The following is a 27,310-nucleotide window of genomic DNA, read 5'->3' on the forward strand; positions in this document are numbered from 1 at the left end:
GAAGCCTTAGCTAGCCTCAGCAGTTTGTTAATAGGTTTGTTTCCAATGGCCCAAGGCCTCACAGACTCGCTTCCTCCCCTTGGAGGCTCTGGAATGTCTGGGTGTACCCTGGTGCACCAACAGGTAGCCTCACTATACACCACTAACTGGGCCTAAAGATCTTTTCGAAGGTTTCATTCCCTATCCTGGACGGACAGACACCATCTTTGGAATCCCTGGAGTCGCTGTGACAGGGCGTATCTTGGCCCTAGACGTGTAAAACCAACCTACTTCAGTGTTCCCGACCACCCAATCCTGCTCAAGTTGCAGGGTCATAAAGCTGGGACTGGCCTACTCATAGGAACTTGACACACCCTCGAGCACAGGCGCCGTCATAGCAGTAACCTTTTCACAACAAGGGTGTTGTTGTGATGCCTCTTCCGTAATACTTGTGCTCCTGGTCAAGCTGTGACGGAATACACCTGTAATGCAGTGCACTGCCCATTTCCCACATCTGGCAACACAAATGGGTGACAAATACACACTTAAATGCATGGGTAGCATCTTCTCATGCTGGCCCAGCTTGAGCCGTTGAATTGATCACCCATCACACTTGATGCCGTTGTTTGATACTCCCGTTCCGGGTGTACAGGTCCCCTTGGCTGTCCCCCTCTTGCAGTTGTTGCGATGAGGAGCACTTCCCAGGTATCCGCCATGGATCCGGTCATACATAAATGAAAAAACAAACACAAACCATTAGTGTTTCTGGCTTCCTGACGAAAGATCCAGTACACATGCCCGTATTACATTGCTGTCACCTGCTAAGCCTTAGCTAAGATTAGCACCAGATACATTCCCATCAAACTTGCAACTGCGAGTGTTTAGCATAGCATCAGTCTGTGTCACATGTGGAGCATTTTTAAATTAGTGTTACAGTGAGGGTGCCTGCTAGTATGACCTTCGTTAAGGAATAGCCCTGGAGTCTACAGTGAATTCCATAGCACTTAAGGACAGTACAAAGTGTGAAGTGCATTGAAATAGCGCATTCCTGGTTACTAAAAGGCATGCTGCTGCCAGGAACATTTCTTGCCAGGCCGATGCGATTGGTATTCCCGAAGTCCATCACACATATGTGTATGAGCGTATCTGTGTGAAGCAACACCCCCCCCCCCAAAAGCTTACGTGTCCCCGCATATGGTGCCTAGGGTTTTAGACACAGGCCCCAAATTCCTATGTACCGCCGCAACTGTGCGCGAGGATACCCTTGAAGGTATGACAACAGGGCCCGGGTCTACTGTTTTGACGTCATCCGTGTTGACAGCGTACCTGAGTAACCCTCCCCGAGGCCATTGCCAAGTAGGCCTGACCTCTCCACCATGTAAAGGAATGCTGTAATATGCTATGCATACTTCCCTCTGTAAGTAACGACCCCCTGTTGAAACCTGGAGCCCACCCGAGAAGTAACCTATATGTAAAGAAAAGAAGATTTGGGCCAATTTATTGGCAATTCACTAACTTCGTGAGCTGACCCCCCAGTGATAGGTCTGAAAACACCTTTTAGACACCCCTGTGGGTGGCACCACCGGTGGTGAAATCACACTAGCAGCATTTGCGTTACAGGATATGGCACTCCCCCCCCTTATAGCTCCATAAAAAAACGTAAACCTAGTTACTGTTACAATTTCCACCAAGGGCATATGCTGTATCTATAACGAATCAATAGCGCCTTCACGGTTACTTAAGGGAGGTATGGAGTTTAAATGGGAGCTCTTTCAGTGCCTTATTAAAGATTCCCCCTGCTAAGCCCAGACACATTTTTCTTTACATGAGTAACCTTGACGTCTTACTTTCAAATGAGAGCGCTTGCAATTAGTGTAGTAATGCGTCGGCTCTTTTCAGGGCTGGTTGACCTGAAGCTAAGGAACTCGGAGCATTGTAAATCCAGCATAGTTGAAAATAAGACATGATGTCGAGAACCCATAACATATCCTAAGCACACAACATGAGGACACATTTGAATGTATTTAAGCACGGGAGATTAAGAGGTCTCCTGCCTTACTCCTGTGTATCATGTGATGTAGTCATGCCAGGCCGACATGATCAATTGTGTTAGACCCCCCCCCCCTGGTAACACACATGTTGTACCACGTGTTAACGCCCACGCGTTACACCTACCTGGTAATACCCCCCTAAAGGCCATGTGGTATGATCACTGCAGCCACCACCATGCAGTATAGCAGTCACACTGCACACGGTGAATAGCATAGCACCTTTGACCTGCAAACCAAGCCAGCCATGAAAATATCTGCATCCTATCTGTTGATTACAATTCACAGCACAAAGGCTAGAAGGTATGAGCAACGTGCATAGCACCTTTGACTTGGAAACCAAGCCAGCAGTGAAAATGGCTGCATCCTATCTGTTGATTAGAATTCACAGCACACCAGGATTTGCGCTCAGGTATCTCTAGCCTAACACAGCTGAAACTCCCTCACTGAGGTGCTTGTACTTCCCCCCCTATAACGTACATCACAACTTATATTAACTATACTTAATTGTGAACAATTTCATATTCGAAAACACTGTGTAAAAGGGAAACCGTGGTCAAATGTAGATCACAAGCAAATTGAATAATCGGTCTAGCCAAGGTTACACTGCTCAAAGGCGAGGCCTTAAAAATTCCTCAATATGTGTCCCCTTATGTATTTCACTCTGGTATCGCTCCTGCTTTAATGAACAACAGGATGTACAATGACATATTACTTCCAGCACCCTTCTAACAAGAAGAGTGGATCCTCATAAAAAAATTCCAGGAAATAAGAACTTTCCTATGAAAAGCAGCTCTGCTTAAAATAGGCCTGTGAATTTAAGATTAAAGGTCCTTCACTTTCCATAAAAGGATCAAGAGGATGCAGGCATGTGGCCTGATTCTAACACAGCACACGTATGGTAAAGTGCTTTTAAAAACGCTGAACCACGTGAACCCCTTTGAAAATAAACTTGTTTGCAGCTTCTAAACCGACCCACTGCTCTCCGGCTTATGACATAACAATAGGGGCCACCCTCACTCAGTCTCTTAGCAATCAGCACATATATATATCATCTGCATTTAGTACCACAAACAGCAGTACACTTCCTGACAACAGTTCGACTAAATTCTCCATCACATGAGCTACTTAAACCATTTATAATGGACTCCACTGAGTAGCGTACCAGCCACCCGCAAAGCGTTTCAACACATCTTCACGGTAGTAAGTACCGTACAGATCACAGTGTAATACAGAAAGTGTCTAGAAAGGGTCGTGGTGTGAGTTCTTAAATCCTTCTTGCACTCTCCCCATACCGTTTTCTGAGAGAACTTTACAACAGGTGCCTATACTTTAACAGCAAACACTATTTCGCACCCCACAGCTGCACCAGAATGCCCCATGAAGTTCAAACACTATTTCCCGCCTTCCGAAGATACGCCCTTGTTTGTTGGTCACACAATATGTGCACACCTCCCGTAAGATCTAATGGTATGTAATTAAGACCACACAGCTAGACCCCGCAACAGAAGACAAATCCAGGAAGTCACGCATTGCCGACTGATCCGGCTCCCCCCCTGGTTCCAGGACCCCAGCGCGATCTGGCGCTCCCGGCAATTTCCGGCGTACAAGGTACAAGCGGAACGACCCTCCTCCGCCCCTGGACCCTTGAAACGTGTAATTAACCACTGAAGAATCCCACACCCCGGATTCTTACCTTCCGGATATAACGAACCTCCAGCGCGCTCCTATTTGAGCATGCCCAGTATTATTCTGGCTAAAGAGGCTTAAAACTAAAAAAGGCAACCATTGCTTTGTCCTGATGATGGACCCCATTATTTAGCAAGGGGGTCCGAAACGTCGTCGACCCACTGTGTACCATATACGTTTGGAACTCTCAATGTATAATTATGTAATGGTACCCACAAGTAATTCTCTGTTCAAAATTGGAATTTACAGAGACTGTTGGTTTTGCCTTGCAAGCCCTTTGTGTATGTTGTTGTCTATGTATGTTCGTGGTTGGGTACAGGCTTGTGCCCCACCTACGTGATTTGTTGAAGGTGTTAATACGTTTGACATTTTCTTGACTGAAATATAAACTTTGAAAACCTCTGCCCGGCTGGGTACGTTTTCACCAATATAGTACTGACTGAGTCTATATTCATTGGCACTTATCTAGTTTCTTGCCAGGGACCATTGTTGTGTTTATATGATAAGCTCCCCGAGGTCCCTCGCTGATACCAATTGGGGTCCCCTTGTTGTTTAAAACTGATTCTAACACAGCACACGTATGGTAAAGTGCTTTTAAAAACGCTGAACCACGTGAACCCCTTTGAAAATAAACTTGTTTGCAGCTTCTAAACCGACCCACTGCTCTCCGGCTTATGACATAACAATAGGGGCCACCCTCACTCAGTCTCTTAGCAATCAGCACATATATATATCATCTGCATTTAGTACCACAAACAGCAGTACACTTCCTGACAACAGTTCGACTAAATTCTCCATCACATGAGCTACTTAAACCATTTATAATGGACTCCACTGAGTAGCGTACCAGCCACCCGCAAAGCGTTTCAACACATCTTCACGGTAGTAAGTACCGTACAGATCACAGTGTAATACAGAAAGTGTCTAGAAAGGGTCGTGGTGTGAGTTCTTAAATCCTTCTTGCACTCTCCCCATACCGTTTTCTGAGAGAACTTTACAACAGGTGCCTATACTTTAACAGCAAACACTATTTCGCACCCCACAGCTGCACCAGAATGCCCCATGAAGTTCAAACACTATTTCCCGCCTTCCGAAGATACGCCCTTGTTTGTTGGTCACACAATATGTGCACACCTCCCGTAAGATCTAATGGTATGTAATTAAGACCACACAGCTAGACCCCGCAACAGAAGACAAATCCACATCCTTTACGGCGTGGTTACGTCAATGGAGGGTTCTGTTGCTGAGTGCTGTACTCCACTAGCCCTAGCTTAACAGATGCCCAGGGCTCCACCTGGAATGCACCAACAGGTGGAAGGCGGGAGTGTCTGACAGAGACTATTGCAAACGCTTCAGTTTTGAAGAATGTAGGCAGCTAACTACTGAGCTCATAAACCTGTAGATGCAAAACGTGTACAGGTCTGAACATATTAACTATGGCTGCACGTCAGACAACCGCTACCCGCAATGGCTGTTGTGGCGCCCCCCCCCATTGCGTCACCATGACGCGGCGGGTGCGCCGCAACGGAGACATACACTGTCTCCGCAGGCATAATACATTCTATGTGAAATTCCTCATTAGCATATATATTCTTTAGTATCGGGAAAAGAGTTTAAAAGAAAGAACCCTGAAAACTCAGTAATGTTTGAGAGCAGCACAGTGCTTTGAATCCCCTCAGACGTCAAGGGAGATGCTAACCAGCCCAATTAGGAGCTAGTCGAAAACCTTGGATCCTCTCCATCCAAGTACACAACACAGAGCTGGTGAACTGGAGAGCAGGAGTCAGGTGCTAACTAAGCAGACGTCTGCAAATACAGAGGAAAGGGAGCTGCCCTCCTTGTGAAACTCGGGCTTGCCATCACGATACATGCACCGCCCTTTCAAAGTGAGATTATTAGGGGGTGAAAGTTATGGGCACGGAGGAACTTGAACCCTACCTATGAATGCATAAACTATCCTTGCGTCGGTGAGCTGTGCTACACTGTGCCCACAGCCACTGTTCCCTGCCCCCCTCTTTGCTATCACTAAGCATGGACGGTAGCGTTGCCAGGGTGCCCTTCACCCCACTGTACCCATGTGACCTGCCTTTATAGCACGAACCTGACCCGAACCGAATCGGGTCTCAGAGCGCCTTACATAGCACCAGTTACGTTACCAGAGGGAACAACTTCTGCCTCTTCCCGCGGTCGGCGCCAACTAACTAACATAGCCGCCTTCCGCTTCCGGTCCCGCCCTTCCGTTTCCTGCCTACGTGACGCTAGACCGTCACCACATATCTCCCCCTTTTGGGCAATGACAAAACAGAAAATCTAGTCCTTACTTGTAGTCCATCACAAAGTCTTTGAACTTAACTGGAATCTTTACTTCCCTTCCTGCTCTCGTCTTCTTCCCTCCATCTTTCGTTTTGCCGCTCTGCATCTCCCTGTCACTCCTTCCACTAGCTTCCTCAGTGGTTCTTTCCTTCACCTCCATGTCCGACCTTTCTTTGCTCCCGCCTTCTATGCCTTTTACTACTCCATCTCCTTCTTTCCCTTCCGTGCTGCCCACTCCTACTTGCTCCACACCTTCTTCTACATTTCCCTTGTTCCTTCCGTTACTTTCTCCTTCTCCTTCTTCTACATTCTCAATGCCTTCCTCCATCTCTGCTCCCCACTTCAAGATCTTGCTGCATTTCGCCATTCTGTCCTGCGACCACACCTTGCCATCACTAAGTAATGCCGACCGGGCATATGGCTCTACTACTCGCAGGGGCGGTGAGAACTTGCTCTCCCCTTTCCTTTTTAAGATGGCTGATTTCACCCTGACCCAGTCGGCTTTCTCCAACTCCACTCCTTGCACATTATGTCTCTTGTTGAAATGCTCCGTGTACCCTTCTTGCGCTCTTTCTAGGTTCTTTCTGACCACCGCAGGTGACCACTTACTCTGTACCACCATTTTCCTCCACACCATGTTGTCCTTCGTGAAGGCATCCCTTCCTCTCAATACTTTGAAGGGACTGTACCCCGTGCTGCCCGGAGTGATGCGGTAGGCCCATAACATCTTCAGTAATTCTCTCTCCCAGTCCAGTCCATCATCAATGGCCGCTTGGATGGTGCCCATAATCACTCGATTGAAGCGTTCAACTTGGCCATTGCCCGCTGGATGATAGATGGGGGTATGATTTACCGCAATGCCATTCCTGGATGTGAACTCTTCCCACTTCGAAGACACAAACTGCGGTCCATTGTCGCAAGTGATGACTTTAGGGATTCCTTCCCTGATGAAAACATTTCGTAGAAAGTCTACCACCGCCTCAGTATCCACCTTCTCCTTTATAGCCATTTCGGGCCATTTGGAAAACCTGTCAACCATGACGATGGCTACTTCTGCACTCCTTCCTTGTTGAGGACAGGTCCCATGATATCGACAGACACCATTTCCCATGAACCACCCGGTATCGGGAACTTTCCTAAAGCAGGTCTCATCATGCTCTGGGATTTGTCGGCCTTGGCACACGACTCGCATGCTCTCACATATCTTTCAACTTGGGCATGTATGGCCGGCCACCAGTACGCCTGCCTAGCTAAAGCCTTGGTTTTGGTGATGCCCTGGTGCCCTTCATGTAGAAGTACCATCAAATGTTCAATTATGCCTTGCGGTGGGACTACTTTGTCGCCTCTCAGAAGAAAAACTGGGTTGTCTGCCATAGACAGTTCATCTCTTACTTCCCAGAACCATCTTAGTGTTTCCTTTAGGTGCCTCTTTTCCGGCCATCCGTGGGTGACATATCCCTTGATCACTTCCTGCCTTGTAGGCCTCTTCCCAGTCTTGTGCGCTAATCACCCTTTCCAGGTCTTGAATGGTGGCCACTACGTATCTTTCCCACTTTGGGCGTCCTTGTTCATCTGCATTCTCCATGGCTGCCGCACGACTTAAAAAGTCCGCTACTTTGTTCTGCGGTCCTGGTATATGTTCTACTACATACACAAAGTCTAACAAACGCAGTGTCATTTTGGCGATCCTCGGGATAGCGTGTGCATGTCCATTGGACGTCAGTACCTTGACCAACGGTTTGTGATCGGTTCTCACTAGGAATTTCGCGCCCCACAGATACTGCCTAAACCTCTCCATCGCCCATACGACCGCCAGGATCTCTTTCTCAATGACGCTAAACTTCTCTTCCTTAGGCGCCGGGGACCTTGAGGCAAAACACACGGTGGATAGTTCCCCATTTTCCGACCGCTGCATTAGCACCGCTCCCAGACCACGGTCACTCGCGTCTGTTGTCAGTATAGATTCCGCATCTGGGTCAAATCCCTTGAGGGGAATTGCGTCGCTCATCTCTTGTTTCAGAGTCTCAAATTCAGTCTGCTCCTCTTGGTTCCACTGGAATCCGTTCCTTTCTTTCAACAGTTGCCTTAAGTGATGAGTTTTCGTGGCAAAGTGGGGAATTAATTTGCTGTAAAATTCAGCCATTCCCAAGAATGACCGGACATCTTCCTTCTTGCTCGGGCCGGTGCATTCAAGATGGCTCGCATATTTGATCTTTTTGGTTCAATCCCCTTTCCACTCACTTCGTGTCCCAAATATGTGACGGATTGCACCCCGAACTTGCATTTTGACCACTCCGCCGTCAGTCCATTTTCTTGCAGTGTGCGTAGTACCATGTGCAGCTTCTCATCGTGTTCCAATTTCGTTTCTCCCATGACCAGAATGTCATCCTGAAAGAACTGGATCCCCCTTTCTTTCCGGAATAGTATGTGCATACGTTTTTGGAATACTGCCGCCGCTGAGGCCAAGCCAAACGGCATCCTTACAAACTCGTAGCAGCCGAAGGGAGTGATGAACGATGTGAGGTGACTGCATGAAGGTTGCAACTTGACTTGGTGATAGGCAGATGACAAGTCTATTGTGGAGAACCACAGTTTGCCTTTGGTCTTTGCCAACATCTCGCTGATGCGGGGTAAGGGAAACTTGTCGACCACAATATTTTTATTGAGTTCTCTGAGGTCAACGCATAGCCTCACCCTTCCATTGGGCTTCTGTGCCACAACCACAGGCGAAAGCCATTCTGCACTCTCTATGGCTCTTATGACCCCTTCTTTTTCTAACCTGTCAAGTTCTGCTTGTACTGCCTCTCTGCACCGGAACGGGATGTTCCTCACTTTGTGAACAACAGGGACTGCTCCTTCCTTCAGCTTTATGAGGTGTCTGTACTTGATTAATTCTCCTATTTGACCATTGAAGACCTTGGGGTATGCTTCATGCCAGGACCCTCCTTTGCTTTCTCCTTCCATGTCCATCAATAAGATCTTCTCTACTCCGCCTGGATTCAACAGTATGCCCAGTGCTCCTTGGTCCTTCCAGCTGAGCACTGACGGCCCCTTCTCGGCTATGTATAATTTACAATTTGCCTGGCATCCTCTGAATTCGAACAACAAGGGGCAATACCCTAACATTGGGATCCTTTGTCCAGTATACGTTACCGGCCTCAAATCCATTGGTTGTAATCCTTCTTCCCTCTGGGCCCCAAACTTCTCTTCCCAGACCTTCCTCTGTATTATGGAGATGGGTGCTCCGCTATCCGCGATCATTTCCATCGACACCCCTCCAATGCTCATCGTCAGTTTGGGTTTGTCCGTTTCTTCACCATCCATTTCTAGTACTTGCATATCGATGTAGAGGATTTCTTCCAGGTCCCCTTCTTCTTCCTGGCTCTCTACTTCTTCTTGTTGTTCCTGGTCCACATATTTTATCCAGGCTCCTCTGGGTTTTCGGCGGCACACCTTCTCGTAGTGCCCAAACACGCTGCAGAATGAGCACCTGGCTCTGAATGTGGGGCATGCTTTGTCATTTCCTAAGTACGACATGCTTCCACATCTATAGCAACTCGGTCTGCCGCCCCTGCTAGTCTTCTGTTCAGCATGGCTGGTTTGGGGTGTCCGTTTTCCATCTTGTCCCTTTTGTTGGTCTCTTGGCCTCACTCTTTCGTTCCTTCCTGGTGTAGTGATCTTACATACGGTTTGCGTACCTCCTGCCTCTTTCCGGGCTGCTTGCGCGCATCTCTTAGACATTTCCGCCTTTTTCACCATGGCCCATACTTCCTTCAGGGGAGCATCACCGTTGACCCACAACTTTTCCTGGATGTGAGTGCTGGACGTGTGCATAATGATCTGGTATGTTATAAGGTCATCATGCAGCGTTCCGAATTTGCACGTCAAGGCTAACTTTTGTAGTGCCACCACATATTCGTCCACCGATTCTCCCCCTTTTTGCTTCCTCTGGAAGAAGTTGTGTCTGTCTATTGCCACACAAACTACTGGCCTGTAGTGTGCGTCTAGGTCTGCGATGGCGTGACCGAACACGTCCGTGTCTGCTGCGTTTCTTGTGCCCTTGACTATGGTGTCGTACACCCTGATCCCTTCTGGACCCAAGTTGTGTAACAATATCTTCTTCCTCCTCGGACTCGAGAATGGAGCCCCACCTTCTTCCTCTAGGGCTTCTAGATCGTTGAGGAAGTACCTTTTCCAGTCTTCCCACTGCATTTCTGGTTCACCGCTCTTCACCATGAAGGGTACCATTTGTGTGAGGGAGGTGGACTGAGCGGCCATCTTGTTGCCTTCCCTGGTATCTGCTTGCTCTGGTATGCGCTTGCCCGGTGGGCTACCTGGTGGCTGATGCATGTCAGCGTCTTCGTCGCTGTGCTCACTGTCTGCAGCACCGCTCTTTGTCTTGCTTCCGCCAGGTGTTGGCGTTTGCTGACCGCTCTTGTTGTCCGTTTCTCTTTCTGTCGACCCTTCCCTGCGTGGTTGCCTCGCCGCCAGCGTGCTGGGCTGGGCCTCTGGCCAGAGGTGAGGTTCGCTGCAATGCTGTGGGACTTTCACGGAAATGCGCCTAGTTACTAGTGGTGTGCAGCCCTTTAAACACTCCGTGTATATTTATGCGCTGTGTCCCCATGGCGTACCTTTGCCTCTGTGTGCCCGCTGGTCTGTAAGTGCTGGCTGGGCTTCAGGTGAAGGCTGCCCGGTGTCCTCTGCCACGCTCCGGTGTGTCCGTTAGAGTGTTCTTTTTTTTTCGTTTAGCTCCGGTGGCTGGGGGGCGGGGTCTACATCCCAATCCTCGCCGCCATTGTAGAAGCCCCAAATAACCACAACAAAGCCTTGTGAGGTTAACTTCTCTTTATTCACCGGAGCGCCGGGAACAACTTCTGCCTCTTCCCGCGGTCGGCGCCAGCTAACTAAAATGGCCGCCTTCCGCTTCCGGTCCCGCCCTACCGTCACCACAATTCTTCACGTCTACCCCACAATCGTTGTGCCGCACAGTCTTCACATCTCCTGAAATCCTGCAAGGGGGAACACAAAAAGAAATAATTACAGCCTTCTAGAGGCTGGAAGGGCAGGCCGTGGCGCGAAGGAGTCAAAGAGGCAGACTCTCGCGCTCCACGGCCTTTTAACCCCTCATCGGCCAGGCGGGATCTAACCGGCCTGGCCTTTGTTCCCCTCGTGACCCGGAAGTGACTCAATCACTTCCGGGTCACCAGGGGACCCGGGGCGGGTGGGCACCAGTGCGCCCTGCCATAACTACGGCGGGCCGATGTCGGCCCGCCATCCCTTTTTCCCGCCCTCTCCCCATGCCTCTAGTCTTAAATAGGAGTTACAGCTGGGTACCAATTCGGATGCAAATTCTGTTTGTACCTAAATCTGTATTCCAATCCCTGCAGTGTCACTGCATGTGAAAATACCACTTTGGTTACCAGAAGCAAATTTTCCACTTAAAACTTTGAGACATTTGTCCCAGGAAAAGATTCGGAATTGCTTTATGATTTGGAAATCAGCGCTGTAACACAGATTTCTCATAGTGACTACCCGTGATCCTGTTGCATGCTGCATCCCAGAGCTACTGATACCCTTAGGTATCTGTAATACCACGCACAGAGTTTCCGGCCTTCAGATATTGCAATAGCCGTAATGTGTGACTTGCACTGCTCTAGAAGTATAAATAAAAGGTTCAGTTAGGGTTTCTGTATCTGTAGCGAGACATATTGGCTATGCCATGCTTGTTAAAATTAGTCCTGCTATCTGTCAAAATAGAGTTGGCAAGCCAAACATTGGAATCAGTTCCCTCAACAAAAGGGTAACAACTGCCATGCAGGCTGATCTTCTGGTAGGATAGGCCTCGGCCCACTTTGAGAACAAGCAGACACTCATGAGAATATATTCAAGGCCTTTGTAAACTGACTTTTTAATTAAATCTACTTGGAGTCTTGTATATGGGTCTTCTGCTTTGCCAATATGACTCATAAGCACTACAGTTCTTTATCCATAATTATTTCTCTGACAAATTATGCATCTCTGACATAGACCTTCTGTAACATTACTGAATTTCAAATTAAGCCAGTATTTTCTCAAAATCACAGTAATCAAATCCCTTCCTACATGAGTCTGGCCATGCAAATACCGTATCACCTATGACTACACCTATGACCTATTGTCAGCTGACAATGCGCTCCGTAAGGCCCCGAGTAATTGACATAACTGAGGTATGGTCATTTCACATGGTGACCTTTAAAGCGAAGCCGGAATACAAACCATTAGCTATTTTAGGTCCTCCTGAACATGGTGTCCAATACGGGTGCTTTGACGAAGTGTGTGTACCCCTGAAGAATTTGCCTACATAATCGTGGCAAAGAAACATGTTGGTATTTGAAAAGGTGTGCTTGAATGGCAACCTGTTCATTTTAATTTGATCGGAACACCTAGTAAAAAATAATACAGGATTGTTCTGTGGGTGCTCTTGTCAATTTTAAACATCACTTTGGGTCACCTCGTGGGATGTGACCTTTTTCACTTCACTGCACTTGATTCTTACAATATTTCTTTGTTTGGACACTTTCTTTTCTCTTTTCTTTTGACAAATGACCACTGATGATGATAAAAGTGGGCACAACTGGTGAGTACCAACCAGCTGTTCCATTGGTGGTGCACACGTGAGGGGTCATTTTGTCTTTCACAATTTTTTTACACGGGTTGTTATTGCGGGGTTTACACTAAGTCATCTGGAGAAACCCTTTTTGTTGCTGTTTGTAGAGGATTGCCTATTGCAAAGCGGTTTTAATAAAAAAAGAAAGGCAACGGGGTGTGATGTGATTCCCCTTAAATAATTATAAGGAAAAAGGGTAGTATAACTCAGCTAAAGGCCGATATTCACACACGTAAGTTAAAAATTGAAAATAGCCTTGGAGACCAAGTCTTTTTGATATTGATGCTTGATGAGTGGAGGGCGACTTGGTCTTCACTTTTCCCTTGTTGTTCCTTTGTGAATATAACATCCAAATAACGTGCCATTGACATGTTCACATGAGATGAGAATGGTCCCATGGCTTGTAACCATTGCTCATTCAATTCCTCCTGGAGACAAAGCATGTGAGGATTGCAATTTAGTAGCAGCTGTTTGCAGACTGACACTATGCTAGTAATGATCTAAGAAGATAAGCTGAAACTTAGTTTTTTCCATTTGTCTGGCCTTTTTTTGTAGGCATAGTGTTCTCTTTTTCATGAAATATTCGTTCCTTATTTGGCGAGTCCAGTGTTGCTCCCAGAAACATTTTTGCATGTTGATCGGGTCAGGCAGGATTTGTCTTAGTTCAGAGTGTTGTTTTTTAATGTGGGGCTGGGCTGGATGGATCCGCCCAACTCATTCGAAAATCTACTGAACGATCTGGAGTTGGAAACTGACCAAACAATTGCAAGTGGCCTCAAGCAGAAATCAAAATGGACCCCAACACTACCAGGTGGTAACTCAGTGGACATATTCTATAACCTAGTCCTCAATGACATTGAAAAATATGAGAAAAAACTCAGTACCACCAAATCTAGACACAATGACAACTTGTCTAGGGAAGAAAGACTCGCATTGAGATCTCTTAGTAACAACCGAGACCTCATCATCAGAGAAGCGGACAAAGGTGGCAATGTGGTTGTCATGAACAAAGTTGACTACCACAACGAGATTCTAATGCAACTTTCAGACACCGATTGTTACTCCAAATTAGACCACAACCCCATGGGTCCTCTCACAATTCTCATCAATAAACACCTTGGTGAATGGAACATGCAAGGACTGCTCAATGAAGATGAACTCTTGTACTTGAAAGTAATCAGACCTACGTACCCCTGGCTTTACACTCTGCCTAAAATCCTCAAACAAGGTGCTTTTCCTCCTGGTAGGCCCATTGTATCAGGCATTGGAGGTCCAACAGAGAGAATATCACAATACGTGGATGTTTTCCTAAACCCGATGGTCAGCAATTTGCCGTCGTTTATACAAGACACCAAACACATCTTGGGCATTCTCACAGACATGGAGTGGCAACCGGATTTAATCTTGGCCACCCTCGATGTGGTCTCTCTCTACACCTCGATCAATCCTACCATTGGTCTCAGCAAAATAAACAAATTCCTCGACAACAGACCAATTACTCTATGGGAGCATACAAAAATGCTTATGTGCATGATGAACATCATACTTACCAACAACTTCTTTCTTTATGATAAACAATGGTACAAACAGACCAAGGGAGTAGCCACGGGCTCTAGATTTTCCCCGTCATTTGCCAACCTTTACATGGGAGCCTTAGAAGCAGAATACATCTGGGGCACTAAAGGTCTGCCCTGGGTAGATTACATAGTCTACTGGGGCAGGTACATTGACGACTGCCTACTCATTTGGTGTGGCACTAAAGAAAAACTTGAGGATTTTTGCGAATATCTGAACAACAACAACATGGACATGAGGTTCACTAGCCATATTAGTACCACCAATGTCACATTCCTTGACGTGGAACTCTATGTCAGTAATAACACCCTTCACAGTCGGTTATTTCGAAAGGAAACCTCTTGTAATGCCTTATTACATGCAGGTAGCTCTCATCCAGCCCATCAAATCAATGCAATACCGTATGGAGAGTTCATCCGGGCCAGGAGAAACTGCAGCAATGATAAGGACTTTGACTTATGTATCCAAGACATGACCAACCACTTCTCTAAACGAGGATATAAACCGCAAGTCCTACACAAAGCTAAAAACAGAATCAAACGACTCACCAGAGAAGCCACTCTCAGCAATCAAAGAACAGAAGTAGAGTCACAACAACCGGTGAGACTAATAATGGACTACAACCAAATAAGTGCAACAGTGAAAAAAAGTTTCCATAAACACTGGGGCATCTTACTAGCAGACAGATCATTGAAGGAAGCTATTTCAATCAAACCACAGATCACATATCGTCGCGGCAGAAACCTAAGAAACAGACTATGCCCTACAGTTCCGTATGGTACCAAAAACATGTGTTGGCTAACTGAAAGATCCAACGGTTTCTACAAATGCGGTAACTGTGGAATGTGTAGATGGGCCAAACATGGTGTCAAAACCTTCAGTGGTTTCCAGAACCAAGAATTTACCATCAACAGAAACATAAATTGCAATTCCAGATATGTGGTTTACATCATCCAATGTATGTGTCACAGTGTATATGTGGGCAGCACCATTGGACCTTTGAAGGAACGGATCAGAGAACATGCTCGGGCCATCTTACAACAAGATGCTCGTTATCCCATGGCCATACACATGGCCTCCTGTTCATCACAAAGCACCACAAAAAACTTCACCTTTTTTGGGATTGATGTGACAGACGCCAGCGTGAGAGGTGGCAATCGAGAACTGAAACTAAGACGCCAAGAGGCCACCTGGATCATGCGCCTTCAATCCGTCAAGCACGGACAGAACACTGATGATGATCTACATTACTTTCTAGGTCCTTAAATGATAATATATTTTGAATTCTGTAATTCCTTTAATGCAAGACTCTCAGTTATACTGTACGTATCAAAGGTTAAACTACTTAACTCTAAGTATTCTATGTCACTAACACTTTTCCTTTTCCCTTTTTCTTGTTCTCTCTAAGACTAGGCTTTGCTATCTCATACTCTCTCACTTGTGTCATAGGGTGCCACCTATCACCCTTTGCCATTTAGAAGATTACGAACAATCATCTAAACATGCTGGTACCTCTTCAGTAAAAAATAAAATAATTTTTTTTATTATATTTATTCTTACTTTCATCCACCAGTTATGTGACTTTTGGCACTTTTTATTTTACTACCGGATTCGCATTGTCGATCCAATATCAGTCTTTCCTTTTCAACACTTCCTTTCCCTATCCCCAGTCTTTCCTCTAAAGATAGCCATCACTCGCGCTCACTGCCGCGGGTTTGCGCTCTAGTTCTTTACCCATGACGCAGTGCATTCTGGAGTATAAACCTCGCTCCATACAATGCACAGGGTGTTTCCCGCATCCGCCAATACTGCGTCTCCTGATCACCCGGCACTACGGTAAGTGGCACTCCAGACCTGTGGCTTACATTTACGGCTCTTTGACTTGCTCACGGCATTACCGTGACATCTCCTCACCCCTCCCGTATGTAAATTTACTTTTTCAGAGCCTCTCGTGATCCTTACTTGAGGCATTACCCGCCTCTTGGACCTATACAATTCTTACATTACCGATTCTTCTACCTCTGGTGTGGACTTGCTTTTCTCCCACCAAAAACCCGACCAGGACCGGGTTGGAAGTATCACCGGTCCCCCGGTGAGTTACCTCGCCATGTGCCACTTTTCTCTAATATCCTATTCAGAGCACCATGCATTAATAGCTTTGCAGCGCTCTGATTCCACCGTATTTATTTTCTTTCACCACAGATACTACGATCATTTACTCCCCGACAGGTACCCTTTTCTACCTCCTATTTCACATTTAATCTGCTATCACTTTAACTTTTCTTCCACTGGCTGTCTTTCAGACACACGGTTTCACTATGTTAGGAATGTTCAAATGTACGACGAGCTGCACTATAGTAGTCACTAACCTACGGTTGAAAATGCAAGGTTAACCATAAAACTGCAATGTTTTGTATATTCACGTACAATCAAAAAGTGGTTTTACAGCGCCATTTACAACTTGCTGATCCCCTACCAAGATTGCAATGTTTTTACATCTATTTACAATCAACGAGTGATGTTATAGCGCCATTTACAAACTGCTGATCCCGTACCAATATTAGCAATGGCTCAGTCTCACTTATCCTTTTCTCCTCCCCCTATGTGGACACGTTGACAAGCAGAAATACCTACCCTACATGTTTTGTTTCCGAACACGGACAAATCGCATAATATAGAAATGCATTTTCTGCCCTTGTCTTTTCCTCTTAGGTGCAGGCTACGGTGATTGTTCTTAATAACAAACACAACCGACATGATACTGTATGCTCTAGGATATGTCATAAGAGTCAATCAGCCATTGTTTTTGTTCACTGGTTTGTCACTTCACTTCACCCACTTTGCAATGTAGCATTTCTTTTGTCTCTTATGATAATCCGTTACAGGTACAACATACAGAATGATTGTACAATAGTTATGTATACCTCAGCTTTTTATGTTTCGTCCCTACAGTTTAGCTCCTTGTCCTACAACTTGCAAGTGCCTCGGCACACTGTTTTTAGCCGTGCTTTCACATATTAAGTCACCACTCACTATGAGGGCACTAAATTGTTCTGTTCGCACTTTAGGTGTTTATTATCCACGAACCTTACAGTCACTTCAAGTATTTTTCACCACACACCTTCTTCTCCAGGTTTCCACTCACACTAGGTTCCCCTCTCCTTTGTAGTTCCAAATTTAGATTGTTCTTTCGCAATCTTATTGTTATCCATCACAAACCCCCTCCTTTTGTATTATCTCCAGCCCTGAAGAGTCATTGGGTTAACTGCCCTTACTGACGAAACACGTGTCGGCTGGTTCTTTTATGTTCGTTGGTCTCTCCTGGACAGGAGGCCCAACCACTCACCAATTAAAAAACTAAGACGGAAAGAACATCGTGTCTTTGATCCTATCCTTGACCGCTTTACTATAATCAACTATATCCTTACAACTGTTGTGTGCGCTTGACTGGCTGTTGTATTTTACATAAGGGTAGTTCCACACACCCTTTGGTTGCAGAGTTTTAGGGTTCTCTCTGCACAAGCAGCACCAACCATTACTACTTTCTTGTGACCACTCAACCACTACATGTTGTGCGCCATTCTATTCTGAATACGAATAACCCCTCGCTGAACTGTGAATTTAATTGTCTCAGATAGGCAGCCACAGTGGTAAACACTACTTAAATCGATTTGCTCCAAACATGGATAGGGATAAGATCGCCTCGGAACTATTTGATAATCTGGCCAGCGGGGCCCAAACCACAACCCCTCAGGCTAATGGAAACCAACAAACCAGACAAGATCTAAAAGAGAAATTTATCAAACTAGAAAAACTTTAAAAAACTGAAAATTCCAGATGGTGGGATAGTGCCACTCTGAAGCAATACATCAGGCTCCACAGAGTACCAAGGGGACTACGCTCACAGACCTTTCCCACCTTTGAAGATCTGGATGACGACCTACTAAACAAATGGGAAGAAACATTAACCACAAACTCCAATACTCTAATACTCATTCTAATCGAAAGTGCAGAACGCAAAATGGCTAAGTTGCAGATGGAGATCAGTGAATTGGAAAAGGAAATCCAAGATATGGACCTTAAGGATGCCACAGAAAAGAACTACAAAATAATGAATGACATTCTATTGAAACACCAAAATGAAATAAAAGACAGCAAAGCAAGACAACTTAAGCGAGATGAAGCGGATTATCGTGAAGGGCGAGTCTTCACATTTGCCAAAAAATATGACCCACTAATCAAAAAAACACCAAGCTCCAACCAGGGCGCTAGAGCTGAAGTCTCTTCTATCTCCTCAATAAGTATGGGCAAATTTTGCGAATCTGGCGTTCGCAAATTTAGCGAATTTGTGAACTCGCAATCCGCAAAATCCGTGAATTCCCGCGGATTTTTTTTTGTGTGTTCGCAAGTGTTTCTGCCAGTTCGCGAGGATTTGGTACTAGTTCGCAATTGCGAACTTACTTGTCGGCTCGCAACGGTCGCGACTATGTTGTTTCTACGTCTGGTTCATCATCACAGCCTCCCAGCACCCTCTGTTTCATCACTGCCACCCTCTCTTTGACCCATGCCACCCTCTGTTACATCAATGCCACCCTCTGGTTCATCATCACTGTAGAAGATGGGGGGGAAAAGCAGGCACACCTGCCCTGCTTCAACTGACATGAATTAATTTGGGGTTAGTTTATTAACAACACCTGCCCTGCCCCAACTGACAATAATGAATTAGGGGCCAATTAATGTGTCACTGAATTTGAACTTCCAGCCTGGCACCTGCTTGTCTGCTCCCTTAGCTGTAAATCAGGACCTTTGTGGCATACAGTTAAGGTCAGAGCAGGGTCACACAACAATAGTTGCAAGCAGGCAACCGAATTCTGGAGGGCCCCCTCAGGAAGCACAACAGGAAATCGTTACAAATCATGAGATCGACCTTTTGCACCTGCTCATTTTTTTGCTTTTGCAAAAATCGTTTTTCGGTAATTTTGCGCTATTTGCGAGGCTCGGCGTCGTGCGAAACTAACCGCGGAAGCCGCCAATTCGTGCGAATGAGCTTAATATTTTTTTTGCGGCGTGTTATTTCGCGAGTTTTTTTGCAGTATTCGCGAGCCGCTTGCAGCGCAACACGCGAATTTACCCCAAGATCGAGTATGGGCGCGGCCATTTTGTTTGCGTGACGTATTTCCGTTTCCGGCCGCTATGTATAATCTCGCGAAGTAAGCGCATTGCGAGTACAAGTTTCCACGAGATCGCGAGGAAAATCGCGTGCGAACTTACTTTCGCGCTCGTGAACGGGCGGCCATCTTGTTTTTCATTCATTTCCTGTGTCTGGGCATGGTGTTTATCCTCTTGCTATCTTTGCCATCCTTTGCTTGTTTTCAGTTTTTTTTCTAACGATTTTACTTCTTATCTATCCCTCTCTTTTCCTAGCTGTATATTTTTGTCTTTTCTGCTATTTTTGTTTACTTTTAAACTACTTTTTTAAACTCTTTTCTTTTCTTCTTCCCTATCCTATTCTTTCTTAATTTTCTACTTCCTACCTTACCTGCCCAGACCATGGTGAAGCCAGGCGCCGTGAAGCTGCCCAGGCACTTGAGGGCCGCAGCGGAGGCGGGGAGGAGGAGTCCTGGACCCCGTGCCAGGACAGCATGCGGGCGATTGAGGGGGGAGCAGGTGACGCGATGGGAGATCTTCAGCCCGGAGGAAGTGGGCGCGCTGGTCTACTTCGTCCAGCGCCGCCTGCCCAGGACCATCGCGGGAGGCGGTAGGATCGCGGCCGGCGGCTACAACATCCGGGAGCGCCGGAAGCAGTGGCAGAAGGTGTGCTGGGCCATGTCCCAACTCTCCGGGGTCCAGCGCACCTACAGCCAGGTCACCCACCGCTGGACGGACCTCCTGGACCGGGAGCGCGACCTGCTGGACCAGCTCGGCTTGGAGATCCCCGGGCTTGGTGAGTAGTAGTAGCTATTTCATCACTCACTACTATGTTTTCTCCTGCTCTGTGTTGTTGTATTGCAAATATTTGTTTTTTACATGGAGCAAGCCAATAATGCTGCTGACGATTACATTGTAGTTAAATTATATTTCAAAATCTTCTGTGCATTTCAGGTGCAGTGCTCTCTTTCTCAGTGGCGTTGCTACTATGCTTATTTGTTTTCTATTTTGTGGTCTCATTGGCTTGAGTAACTATTATGTATGAGTGTACTTTACAGAACTGCGTAATGCTAGACACTAGGGGGCAGATTACATTTACAAGCCCCTTGCGCCACGTTTACGTTGCCTTGCGTGACACAACAGCGGCGTAAACGTGGCGCATCCCTACGAGTCATTTACAGCGTGACGCATCTAGGGAGATGCGTCACGTTATAAAGCCATGGGCCTGCGCCACAATGCGTGCGTTCCTAGTACGCCGGGTGGGCGGTCCGGCGGCTGTGCGCCTCGCAAAAGTGCCTGCGTGAAATCTACAAGATTTAACGCAGGCACTTCTGCGACGCTGCTACGTCAATTCAATTCCTTATGCCTGCTTGAAGCTGACTGACACAGCATGTTAAGTATTGGGTGGCCCCTGAGCATTACTGGAGTTGCATTGTGTTGGCGACGTGACTCCAGCGATGCGCCGCTCTTACGTGATGAGATGCGTCACGCAAGTGCCTACCCTTGCGCCAGGGCGCGCCGCGTTGTAAATGAGGCGCATCTGCCGTGTCGCATGGGTAGTTTTGCGTGACGCCTTTGATCTGGCGCATCTCTGGAGATGCGCCAGAACGCGTAAGTAAGTATGCCCCTAAGGGGCAGAATTGCAATTACCGTTGCATCCCTGCAAAGTAGCAGGGATGCGCCAGTAATTGTGCGGCCCGCTACCACCACCAAACATGGTGCGCCGTATTTGCAATGCGGCGCACCATGAGCCCAAAACGTCACCGAAGCTTTACTGCTGGAGTTGCGTCGCAACGATGGCGCAGCTCCAGCAATGCTCTGGGGTACCCTATCTCCCCAATGCTGGGTCAAGCCGTACGTCTGCTTCAAGCAGGGGCAGGGTTTGTGTGACGCATCATTGTCCTAAAGGCGACTGATTGAAATTTTGTAGATTTCCCTCAGCCACTTTTAGGATGTGTTCCAGCGCAGGAATGCCCTCCCTTGCGCCGGAATGCCCCCTGATGGCGCAGGGCTTTATAACGGGATGCATCTCCCAAATGCGTCACGTTGTTATAATATTATATGCCGCACCATGTCGCCTCTTTTGTTTAGCTGCTGCGTCACAAAAGTCACGCAAGAACTGAGCAAAAGAGCCGCAAGGGGCTTAAATCTGCCCCTTCCTTTGTACCCCTGACAATAAGAAAAATAGTGGCGGTGGATTGATAGTTTGACTATTTAAATGACTGGTTATGTAGCAGGCAACTGTTAGTGTTGTCACTGATCTGACTGAAATCACAATGGAGTTTGTCTGTCACTTTGCGTCTTGCCTGCGGACTGCTGCCTGCCAGTCCTAGGTGAACCTTTCAGTACTTTGTTTAGTGAGTTACGTGACTTTCGAAGTCGCAGGTCCGCAAATCAATGAAAACTAACCCTAATCAATGTTTTGAAATGTTTGATTTGGTTGACATTGACAAGCAACAATCATCCATGTTTTCTGTTTTTTCTTTGATGTTGTACGTCAGCTCCCCCCAGGGGCCAGGGGACACAGGAGCAGCAGGCGGCGGATGCTGTTGAAGAGGGCCAGGATCGGGCAGGCGAGGGCTCCTTTTCTGGCCCCAGTAAGTTTTCATTTTAGACTAGTACCTATTTTTCCTAGCATTCCTCATTTGATTTTTTCAAAATCGTCTTTGATCTTCTTGTAGACTGTATCTAAATTCTTATCCTGCCTGTTAGAACCGGCTGTCTCTAGTTGGCAGAGGTATGCACTTCTGACAAATAGGGACACACCTTTTCCAGTCAGGGCAAGGGGATCACACCCTTCGATAACCCCTGCTCGCCCCCTTGGTAGCTTGGCAGAGCAGACAGGCTTATCTCAGAGGCTGTGTGTTAAGCATTGATGACCACATACAGTAATAAAGTGAATGCACTACAAAGGGACACGACACCTAAGTATTATAAAAATAAGGATTTTATATAAGGCTTAGCACAAGACCAAATAACGACAAAAATGTACACAATCGGAATAAATACGTTGGGAAGGAAAAAGGATAGTTCAAAGGTAGTTTCTTCTTTAGCACAAAGTCTTTAGTATACACGCCAATCTTCTTCTTGGAAACACAGTTCTTAGCAACAGGGTAACTCACACGGGAGCTACACGACGTCGAGGCAAAGTTAATCCAAGGGTTCGGCGTCAACCGCGAGGAGCGCTACCTTGAGCCTGGAGTCACACGGACCCCCAACAACACAGTACCTTTGGAAAATGAAGCACACGATGATCAGCGGCGTCGAGCAATCCGGCGTCGCGTTTTCGGTGTCGATCAGGCCTCAGCAGGCGTCATTGTCGATGATGCGGTTGCAAAGTGTGAGCAGCGCTCACGGCGTCGAGAGGGCACGAGGGCGATGCGATCAGCAGCGGTGCAGACACGAGGTCCCTTGGAGCTGGAGCCGTACTCCCACTCACTGGCATTGCTGCTGGCGTCGTTCGGGCCCGGCGGCCGGTCGTCGAGGAAGCGGGACACTGGGGCCGTTACCCACTACGTCGAGCTGGATTCGGCGACGTCCGTCGGCGTCGAGATTGCTGGCTCTTTCAGAGGTGCTGGATTCACAGGTTCCAGCAAATAGCACTTTGAGCAGAGGAAGTCCTTTAGCCCTGTGACTTCAGCAGGAGACTGGCACACTTCCAGTCCTTGGAGATTTTCTTAGCAAGTGTGAGAGTACACACACAGTTCCTCTCTCCTGGTTCCTTAGCAAAAATAAAGAAGCACTGCAGGATTCCCCCCAGCAAACAGCACACTGGCAGAAGGGGCAGGCAAGTCCTCAGATCAGCAGGCCTCTTGTCCTTGGTTACAGGGTTCCTTGTCAGAAGTGATCTGATTTCTTAGTTCAGGGGTCCTTCTCTTATACCCCTTTTCGGCTTTGATCCCTTTGTCCATGCCGGGGACTTTCCCAACATCCTGGGTCCGTTGTGGGCGGAGCCAGGCAGAAGTACCTGGCTTATTCACTGAGCAGGGCTGGGTCCTCAGACGCCCAGCAGGAGGTGGAGCCAGCATTGACACTGGCAGGAGCAGAGCTATCGGCCTCCTGGCAGGAGGTGGGGCTAGGATCGTCCATGGCAGGTACAGAGCCATCAGCCGCATGGCAGGAGGTGGAGCCAGCATTGTATCAGGCAGGGCAGGCTATCAGCAACTACTCTCCCCCTACTCTCAACACAAATGTCCCACTCATCCCACACTGACTCATCCAGACCTCCGGAGCCACCCAGCTCCGGTCACACACACGCAAGACCAGCAGAAACCAGATATGGTTAGCCAAGAAAATAGACACTTTCTAAAAGTGCTATTTTCAAACCCAGAGTCCAAAAACCATCCACACCAACGGATGCGTAATTAAACCCCGAGTTCAGGGATACCAAACTCGACATTGCACCATGCTCCCTGAGCCAGCTAGGATCATAGCGTTAATAATCCCGGCGGCCCATTCTAACTACTGGAGAGCAGGTTACCTCGCAATAGTGAAGAACGAAGATGGCTGTAATTCACTATTAGGACATGCCAACTTGGTCAGGCGTGTCCTACCTTATACTTACAACGCACCCTGCCCGTAGGCCTACCATAGGGGTGACTAACATGAAGTCAAGGGAAGGTTCGAGGGGCTGGCAAGTAGGTATACTTGCGCAGCCTGCGTGACAGCACTAGGCTGCACGTGGGTCTCGCAATGACTGACCCGTAGACATTCTTTTACGAGGCCGCTCTTGTGGGTGGCATAACACGTGCTGCAAGCCCACGAGCGGCATTTGTATTTACAAGCCCCGGCACTCCTGGTGCACTAGACTAGGGACTGACAGTAACACAAATAAGCCAAACATGGATACAATCGATACAACAATTTAACATCGGGATCACTTGCGCTGTGGCACTGATCAGCAGTGGCACGGCGCCCAAAGCATATACCAGCAAAACATCGAAAACAGTGGAGGCAAAACAGAAAAAATGGAGGAGAGACTCAAGCCAATGATGTCAGGTCTAACACGTGTCCCCTCCAGCTGAAATGTGGGGAGAACTACCCTTGACCTAGGGAGTCCTCATCACTAAGGCGGAAAAATCTGGACAGACCATCAGCATTGGAGTGATCTGTACCAGGGCGGTGTTCCACCGTAAAGTCCATCCCCTGTAGAGAAATGGACCACCTCAACAGTTTCGGATTCTCACCCCTCATCTGCATCAACCATCTGAGGGGCCTGTGGTCTGTCTGAACCCGGAAGTGAGTCCCAAACAGGTAGGGTCTTAGCTTCTTCAGCCCCCAGACCACAGCAAATGCTTCTCTCTCTATCGCACTCCACCTCGTTTCCCTGGGAAGTAACCTCCTACTGATGAAGGCTACAGGCAAGTCTCGGCCCTCTTCATTCACCTGAGCTAGAACAGCCCCCACGCCATGCTCTGAAGCGTCCGTCTGGACAATAAATTCTTTTGAAAAGTCGGGTGCCTGGAGTATAGGTGCTTTGCACATTGCAGTTTTCAGGGTGTCGAAGGCCGTTTGACAGGCATCAGTCCAGATCACGTTTCGTGGCTGCTTCCTGGAAGTCAGCGAAGTCAAGGGGTGCACAATGTTACCGTAATCCTTGACAAACCTCCTGTAATAACCCGTGAGTCCTAAGAAGGCTCTCACCTGAGTTTGGGTTTTGGGCGGCGCCCAAGCCAGGATGGTATCAATCTTGGGTTGCAGGGGGGCAACCTTGCCGCTCCCTACTTGGTGCCCCAAGTACACCACAGAACCCTGCCCCATCTGGCACTTACTGGCTTTGATTGTGAGGCCTGCTCCGCGCAGGGCCAACAACATTTCCTGGAGGTGGCGCAAGTGTTCCTCCCAGCTGGCGCTGAACACTGCGATGTCGTCCAGGTAGGCGGCACTGAAATCTTCCAGTCCAGCCAAGACCTGGTTGACCAACCTCTGGAAGGTGGCAGGGGCATTCTTCATCCCAAAGGGCATCACCCGGAACTGGTATAGCCCATCTGGTGTGGAGAATGCTGACCTCTCCTTTGCCCCGTCGGTCAAGGCGATCTGCCAGTACCCAGACGTTAGGTCAAACGTACTAAGGTACCGGGCAGCCCCCAACCGATCGATGAGCTCATCAGCTCTGGGGATGGGGTGCGCGTCAGTCTTCGTGACCGAATTGAGTCCTCGGTAATCCACGCAGAACCGGAGTTCCGGTGAAGCACCAGGCGCTGCAGCCTTCGGGACCAAGACCACTGGGCTGGCCCAAGGACTGCTAGAGGACTCAATCACCCCTAACGCAAACATTTTGGAGACCTCCTCCTTAATGTATGCTCGGACCTTGTCAGTCACCCTGTAAGCCTTGTGCTTCACAGGAGGGCTGTCTCCGGTGTCAACGTCATGGACGCACCAATGAGTGAACCAAGGAAAACAGATCCGGGAATTGTCCCAACAGTTGGCGACAATCCTGTTTCTGCTCAAGGGTCAGTGTGTCAGAGAGGACCACACCATCCACTGACCCGTCTTGCTCTTTAGCACACAGGAGGTCAGGAAGAGGCTCACTCTCCTCCTCCATTCCAGCATCTGTAGCTAGGAGCATGCCCACTTCGGACCTTTCTAAGTGGGGCTTCAAACGGTTGACATGCAGGACCCGCAAGGGGTTCCTGGGAGATTTCAAGTCCACCAAGTAGGTGACATCGCTCTTCTTCTCCACAACCTTGAACGGTCCAGTCCACCTGTCCTTGAGCGCACAAGGTTCCACAGGGGACATGACCCACACTTCTTGACCAGGCTGAAGCTCTACCAGAGTGGCATTCCGGTCGTACCAACGCTTCATCTCCTCCTGGCTGGCCTCCAGATTTGCCTGAGCAAGTTCTCTGAAGCGCCGAGTCTGCTTCCGAAAGGCCAGCATGTAGCTGTATACATCCTGGGGAGGTTTCCTGGGAGATTGCTCCCAGCCTTCTTTGACCAGACTCAAAGGCCCTCTTACCGGGTGACCGTATAAGAGCTCAAAGGGGCTGAACCCTAGAGACTTCTGCGGCACCTCACGGTAAGCAAACAACAGGCATGGCAAGAGGACGTCCCATTTCCGCCTCATTGGTTCTTCAAGACCCATAATCATGCCTTTAAGGGTCCGGTTGAATCTCTCAACCAGCCCATTTCCTTGAGGGTGGTAAGGAGTGGTGAACTTGTAGGTTACCCCACACTCCTTCCACAGAGACTTCATATAGTTCGAAATGAAGTTGGTGCCTCGGTCCGACACCACCTCTCTGGGGAACCCCATCCGGGAGAAAACACCCATCAGTGCCCGTCCCACCACGGGGGCCGTCACTGTTCGGAGAGGGATGGCTTCCGGGTACCGCGTGGCATGGTCCACCAAGACCAGGATAAACCTGTTGCCCAGGGCTGTCTTGGGGTCCAGGGGCCCAACAATGTCAATACCCACCCGGACAAAGGGGGTACTGACCACTGGAAAAGGTTGGAGGGGAGCCTTCTGCTTCCTTCCGCTTTTCCCACTTGCCTGGCAAGTGTGACATGTCTTGCAATGGATGTCTACATCCCTTCGCATCTGAGGCCAATAAAAATGGGTGACAAGCCTGTCATAGGTCTTGTCCTGCCCCAGATGTCCAGCTAACGGAACGTCATGAGCCAAACCCAGTAGGAAGGCTCTGAAGCGCTGGGGTACCACCAGCACACGGGCTGACCCAGGCTCAGCAGCCTTAGGCTCGCTATACAGGAGGTCGTTCTCCCAGTACACAAAATGTGACCCTGACTGATCACCTGAGGATTAGGCTGAGGCCTGCTGCCTCATGCCCACAAGAGAAGGGCACACTTTCTGTTCCGCACAGAATTCCTCCCTGGAGGGACCACCATCTTGCTGCCAATGGGTCAGCTCGGGCAGGTCTCCCAGTTCGGCAATTTGTTCCCCTGTGGGCTCCAGGGC

Source organism: Lissotriton vulgaris, chromosome 7 (genome assembly GCF_964263255.1).
Source record: "Lissotriton vulgaris chromosome 7, aLisVul1.2, whole genome shotgun sequence".
Lineage (NCBI taxonomy): Eukaryota > Metazoa > Chordata > Amphibia > Caudata > Salamandridae > Lissotriton > Lissotriton vulgaris.